This window comes from Durio zibethinus, unplaced genomic scaffold (genome assembly GCF_047325235.1).
Source record: "Durio zibethinus cultivar Kanyao isolate XHJ-2024 unplaced genomic scaffold, ASM4732523v1 HiC_scaffold_391, whole genome shotgun sequence".
In the NCBI taxonomy this organism is placed as follows: Eukaryota; Viridiplantae; Streptophyta; class Magnoliopsida; order Malvales; family Malvaceae; genus Durio; species Durio zibethinus.
Window position 1 is genome coordinate 722,825 of NW_028323014.1, and position 7,176 is coordinate 730,000.

Sequence of the window (7,176 nt, forward strand, 5' to 3'; positions counted from 1 at the left end):
CTCGAGCACCATCGGCACACGCTGGGCCCTGGTGGGTTTAGGCACATCTTCAAATTTCTGCCGTGCCAATGCCATTTTTATGGCTTGTAAATTCATACAATGGTCCCCTAAGCCTTCACGTGAAGTTTCGTTGGAAGATGACTCGTTTTCTATTTTTCACGATTTTCGAAACTTTTTGCGGTTCGGGATTTTTTAAAATTTTTTTATATCGATTTTTGGCCCCAAATTTTGTAGGCATGATCCTTCTATTTTTGTTGGCATGCACAAAAAAATTCAGCTAAAAACTCGAAGTAGAGAAGATTTTGTGACCGTTTGAAAAAAGTGTCCCCATTTCAGACACTTTAACGGCTACTGGTAGCAAACCTGTAAAATCTCAAATGCTCTTTAAGGGGGTGTGAATTCTCAGAGGTTTGATGAGGGATAGGGGGCCAACACAAGGCCAAGTACCAGCACCCATCGCACATCATGTGCGCACACCCCCCCGGCCCCCCTCCCAATCGCCGGAACCCCAATGCCGCCGGTCAGGTTCTCCGGCGGTACTCCGGCGACGCTCCGGCGATGCTCCGGCGATGCTCCGGCGATGCTGTCCCGAGTGAAAAAAATGCGGCACCAGCACATGCTGGAGCCAAGCATGGGCACCGTGGCTCAAAATCGAACTTCGGCCAAGGCCTCGACCATCAATGGCACATGATGACGCATGGTGATGGCACATGCATCGACCATCATCGGCATAGGCTGCCCTTCGGTACGGGCACTTGCCTCGACCGCCATCGGCACAAGCTGGGCCCTGGTGTGGGTTGTTGCCTCGATCACAATCGGCACATGCTGAGCCTTGGTGCGGGCGGTTGCCTCGAGCACCATCGGCAGACCCTGGGCCCTGGTGCGGCCGGTTGCCCCGATAACCATCGGCACACGCTGGGCCCTGGGGCGGGCGCTTGCCCCCAGCACCATCGGCACACGCTGGGCCCTGGTGCGGGCGGTTCCCTCGACCACCATCGGCACACGTTGGGCCCTGGTCCGGGCGGTTGCCCCCAGCACCATCGACACACGCTGGGCCCTGGTGCGGGCGCTTGCCCCCAGCACCATCGGCACACGCAGGGCCCTGGTGCGGGCGGTTGCCCCGAACACCATCGGCACAAGCCGGCCCTTGGTGCGGGCTCCTGGCTCGACCACCATCGGCACACGCTGGGCCCTGGTGCGGGCGGTTGCCTCGAACACCATCGGCACACGCCGGCCCTTGGTGCGGCCGGTTGCCTCGACCACCATCGGCACACGCTCGGCCTTGGTGAGGGCGCTTGCCTCGACCACCATCGGCACACGCTGGGCCCTGGTGCGGGCGCTTGCCTCGACCACCATCGGCACACGCTCGGCCTTGGTGCGGGCGCTTGCCTCGACCACCATCGGCACACGCTGGGTGTCATGAGCCAACCTTGTATAAGGCCATGACCGGGACTTAGGTTGCCATGAGCCACCCATGTATAGGGCCATGGCCGGGTAGACCCCTTGTGTTAGGAAAAGTGTCCCCATTTCAAACATTGTAACGGTTACTGGTAGCATAGCTCTAAAATCTCTAAGGCTCTTTAGGGGGGGGGTGAGCCGGCAGGGTATTGTTGGGCTGTCTCACCGGGTGCTATGCGAGCTTAGGCCACCCACCATGGGCTGCCCCCCTGGCCCTGGTGATGGTGGGAGGTCCCGATGTATGATTCCCAATTTTAATGATATGTGCCTCGATTGAATGCCCGATTGTTGCCTCGATGTGTTTCTTTTCTTTCTCGATGTGAATGTGCCTTGTTGTGTGTATGGATGAGATTGATATTGATATATAGTGCCTTATTGTGAATGCTTGAGACTAACCATGGTTTATGGTTATTTGTTCAGATCTCGATCTATTGAGGGCTGACTTGGGTGGAAGCGTCCATTCAAGTGCCTCGCGGGCTAGTGCTTGTTGAGAGAAAGCTTAGTCCGTGACACGTGGTATCAGAGCACGGTTGAGAAGTGCTAGAGAAATGGATGAGATGGCCACAAGTGGTGGACCGGATCATCGGCAGAGAATTGAGGAACTTGAGGCCGCGGTGGCCGCAATGAAAACTCATATGGTAACAAAAGACCGAGTGAGGGAGATCGAGACAACCCAGCGGGAGTTGTCCGATACTCTCCACAATGTGAGCGAAGAGGCTAGAGATGCCTTGAACATACTCCACAAGGAGTTTGAGGAGCTCAGGGCCCAGATGAGCATCCTACAAATGGCGGTGGCCAGTTCGAGTTCAAGCTCGACGGACAGGGGACAAAGGCCCAAAGTACCGGAGCCTCGGTGCTTTGAGGGGGCAAGGGATGCTAAGGAACTTGAGAATTTCCTGTTCGACATGGAACAATACTTCCGAGCTGTACACACAAGTTCAGAGGAAGACAAGGTGACAATGGCATCGATGTATCTCGTAGGGGATGCCAAGTTGTGGTGGCGCTCCAAGTTTGTCGATGACGAGTGCCCGATTAAGACCTGGACAGATCTGAAGCGTGAACTGAAAAACCAGTTTTTTCCGGAGAATGTGGATTATATGGCTCGAAGGAGACTTCGAGAGTTGGTGCAAACCGGAACGGTGCGAGAGTTCGTGAGGAACTTTTCTACCCTGATACTGGATATTAGGGACATGTCCGAGAAGGACAAGTTATTCCATTTTATTGAGGGCCTCAAGCCATGGGCGAGGACAGAGCTACAGAGGCAAAGAGTGCAAGATGTGACGACGGCCATGGCTGCAGCGGAACGTCTTCATGATTTTAATGATGGTTCGTTAAAACGGAAGAACCCTCCACCACCGGGTAGTAGCTCTAATCTTGGGAGTGGGGGAAAGATAACTAGGTTGGACCGACCCTTCAGTTGGGGATCAGACAGGAAGTCCTTTGGGCGAGATAGCATCCAGCCTAGGACAAACAACGCAGGGATCTTCAAGCCTAGGCAACCGCTTGCTTGCTTTCTTTGCAAGGGGCCGCATCGAGTGGCTGAGTGCCCGCACCGAGGAGCCCTTAATGCCTTAAGGACCTCATCCCAAGAGTCTGCAAAAGTGCCCGAGAGCGTTGAAGAAGCTGAAGAGGAGCCAGCCAGGATGGGCTCAATAAGGTTCCTCAGTGCCCTTCACACCCAATTGAACACTATAAAGAAAGAGCAGAGCAGAGGCTTGATGTACGTGAACTTGACGATCAATGGGAAAACCACCAAGGCTATGGTGGATACAGGCGCAACCGACACTTTCATCACACCAGAAGAAGCAAAAAGGTGTGGTCTTCAGATTGGTAAAGACTGTGGGCGAATGAAGGCGGTCAATTCGCCAGCCTTTGCAATCAGTGGAAGCTCGAAAAGTGTGACGACCCAATTGGGGCCATGGGAAGGGAAGGTAGACTTCACAGTCTCCCCCATGGATGACTTTGATGTCGTTCTAGGATTGGACTTCATGACGTTGGCTCAGGTGATCCCTATCCCCGCTGCTAGCTGCTTGTTGTTCTTAGGAGAACACCCATGTGTGGTGCCAGCCAATATCTTGCCAAAGAGTGGGAAGAAAATGATTTCGGCTTTGCAATTCAAGAAAGGGGTAAAGAGAGGGGAACCCTCTTTTGTGGCCATGCCGATCTACAAAGAAGGGTCGAAAGTAGAACCAATACCCAATGGCGTGAAGAAAGTGTTAGAAGAATTCAAAGAGGTGATGCCAGAGATGTTGCCCAAGGTTCTACCCCCTCGACGAGCAGTGGACCACGAAATTGAGCTACTCCCAGGGGCAAAACCCCCTGCTAGAGCCCCCTATCGCATGGCCCCGCCAGAGTTGGCCGAGCTGAGAAAACAGTTGGATGAGCTTCTACAAGCCGGGTTCATCCGACCATCAAAGGCTCCTTTCGGAGCGCCAGTGCTATTCCAGAAAAAGCATGATGGGAGCTTGCGCTTATGTGTCGACTACAGGGCTTTGAACAAAGTCACCGTAAGAAACAAATATCCTATCCCGCTCATAGCAGACTTGTTTGATCAATTGAGCGGGGCCAAATACTTCTCCAAACTGGACCTGAGATCGGGATACCATCAGGTCAGAATCCTCGAGGGAGATGAGCCGAAGACCACCTGTGTAACACGGTATGGTGCATTTGAATTCCTTGTGATGCCTTTTGGACTAACCAATGCTCCTGCCACATTTTGTACATTGATGAATCAGGTGTTTCATGACTACCTAGACAAGTTTGTAGTCATTTATTTAGATGATATAGTGGTGTATAGCTCCACGTTGGAAGAACATCAAGAACACCTGCGCCAGGTATTTCAAAGGTTACAGGACCACCAGTTATATGTAAAAAGGGAGAAGTGTGCATTCGCTCAGACCCAAATCCATTTTCTCGGTCACATTGTCGAACGTGGCCACATCCGAATGGACATGGAAAAAGTCAGGGCCATCAAAGAGTGGACGATACCGAAGAATGTTAGTGAGCTCCGCTCCTTTTTGGGACTAGCCAACTATTATAGAAGGTTTGTGGAAGGGTACTCTCGTAAGACCACGGCCCTCACGGAGCTACTGAAGAAGGAACATAAATGGTGTTGGACGAATGAGTGCCAGGAGGCCTTTGAGGGATTGAAGGATGCTATTATGAAGGATCCCATCTTAGCTCTCCCCGATATTGGAAAGCCTTTTGAAGTCCAGACGGATGCATCGGATTTTGCTATTGGAGGTGTGCTTTTACAACAACATCACCCGGTAGCATTCGAAAGTAGGAAGCTGAGCGAAGCTGAAAGGAAATACACAGCCCAGGAGAAAGAGCTCCTTGCGGTGGTTCATTGCTTGAGGACTTGGCGGCATTACTTGTTGGGTGCGCACTTTGTCGTGAAGACAGACAACACAGCCGTTAGCCACTTCCTCACCCAACCAAGACTCACGGCGAAACAAGCTAGGTGGCAGGAATTTTTAGCTGAGTTCGACTTTTATTTTGAGCATACCGCGGGGAAGACTAATCAAGTGGCGGATGCCTTGAGCAGGCGGCCAGAGTTAGCGGCCCTCAGAAGAATGGCCCCAATGGTGGCTAGCAGAGCCACTACAGACATCCATAAGTTGATTGGAGACCATTTAGGGAAAGACCCGCAAGCCTGTGCCATTTTGAAGCTAGTGGAAGAAGGGAAGTCCAAACATTTCTGGAAAGAAAATGGGGTCTTGTGGACCAAGGGACCTCGAGTCTTTGTGCCAAGAGCAGGAGGTCTGAGACAGATGCTGATGAGGGAGTGTCATGACACCCCATGGGCGGGACATCCGGGCTGGCAGCGCACGTTGGCGTTATTGAAACAAGGTTATTATTGGCCTCAAATGCGACAAGATGTGATGGAATATACGAAGACTTGCCTCATTTGCCAACAAGACAAAGTCGAGAAGAGGAAACCTGCAGGTATGCTTGAACCTTTATCGGTACCTACCAAACCGTGGGAAAGCATCTCCCTCGATTTCATCTCGAGCCTACCCAAGGTTGGCGATCTTGGAGCTATCTTGGTGGTGATTGATCGGTTCTCTAAGTATGCCACATTCATTCCTGCTCCCAAGTACTGTACAGCGGAGGACACAGCTCGACTATTGTTCAAACATGTGGTCAAGTATTGGGGCCTCCCCCAAAACATTGTCAGTGATAGAGATCCTAGATTCACAGGGTCCTTTTGGAGAGAACTTTTCAAGATTTTGGGGTCCCAACTCAACATCTCCTCGAGCTATCACCCTCAAACTGATGGCCAAACAGAACGGTTCAATGGATTGTTAGAGGAATACTTGAGGCATTTTGTCCACGCCAACCAAAAGAACTGGCCCTCATTATTGGACGTTGCTCAACTCTGTTTTAATTCCAACAAGAGCTCTTCCACCAACAAGAGCCCATTTGAGGTGATCACCGGACAATTACCAAGGCTACCCCACACTTCCTTGGAACAATATGGAGGAAAGAATCCCAGAGCATTCAACCTCAGCAAGGAATGGAAACTAAACACGGAGATCGCACAAGCCTACTTAGAGAAAGCGTCAAAACGGATGAAGAAATGGGCAGACAAGGGTCGTAGAGCTCAGCAATTTCAAGTTGGGGATTTGGTTCTTGTTCGATTAGTCCCTGAACAAACCAGGTTCTTGAGGAAGAGAGATCGCAGATTGGTGCGCAAGTACGAAGGTACAGTAAGGGTCCTTTCCAAGGTGGGGAATGCTTCCTACAAAATCGACCCTCCAAAGTGGATGAAGGTGCACCCAGTATTTCATGTGAGCAACTTGAAGCCATTCCATGCAGATCCTACAGATGCTGGTCGAAGAGAGCCAACCAGAGCCGCCATCACCATGAAACCACCTTCAGAGCGTCGAGTCCAAGAGATCTTAGCTGACAGGGAAACCAAGATATCTCGAAGACTAGTTCGGGAGTACTTAGTAAAGTGGGAGGGACTAGGCCTAGAAGAAACCAGCTGGGAGAGAGAGCACGACCTCCAGAGATTTCAAAGGAAGATCGAAGAATTTCAAGCCAGCAAGTCGACGAGGACGTCGTTAGAATAGGTGGGGGAGGATGTCATGAGCCAACCTTGTATAAGGCCATGACCGGGACTTAGGTTGCCATGAGCCACCCATGTATAGGGCCATGGCCGGGTAGACCCCTTGTGTTAGGAAAAGTGTCCCCATTTCAAACATTGTAACGGTTACTGGTAGCATAGCTCTAAAATCTCTAAGGCTCTTTAGGGGGGGGTGAGCCGGCAGGGTATTGTTGGGCTGTCTCACCGGGTGCTATGCGAGCTTAGGCCACCCACCATGGGCTGCCCCCCTGGCCCTGGTGATGGTGGGAGGTCCCGATGTATGATTCCCAATTTTAATGATATGTGCCTCGATTGAATGCCCGATTGTTGCCTCGATGTGTTTCTTTTCTTTCTCGATGTGAATGTGCCTTGTTGTGTGTATGGATGAGATTGATATTGATATATAGTGCCTTATTGTGAATGCTTGAGACTAACCATGGTTTATGGTTATTTGTTCAGATCTCGATCTATTGAGGGCTGACTTGGGTGGAAGCGTCCATTCAAGTGCCTCGCGGGCTAGTGCTTGTTGAGAGAAAGCTTAGTCTGAGCCAACCTTGTATAAGGCCATGACCGGGACTTAGGTTGCCATGAGCCACCCATGTATAGGGCCATGGCCGGGTAGACCC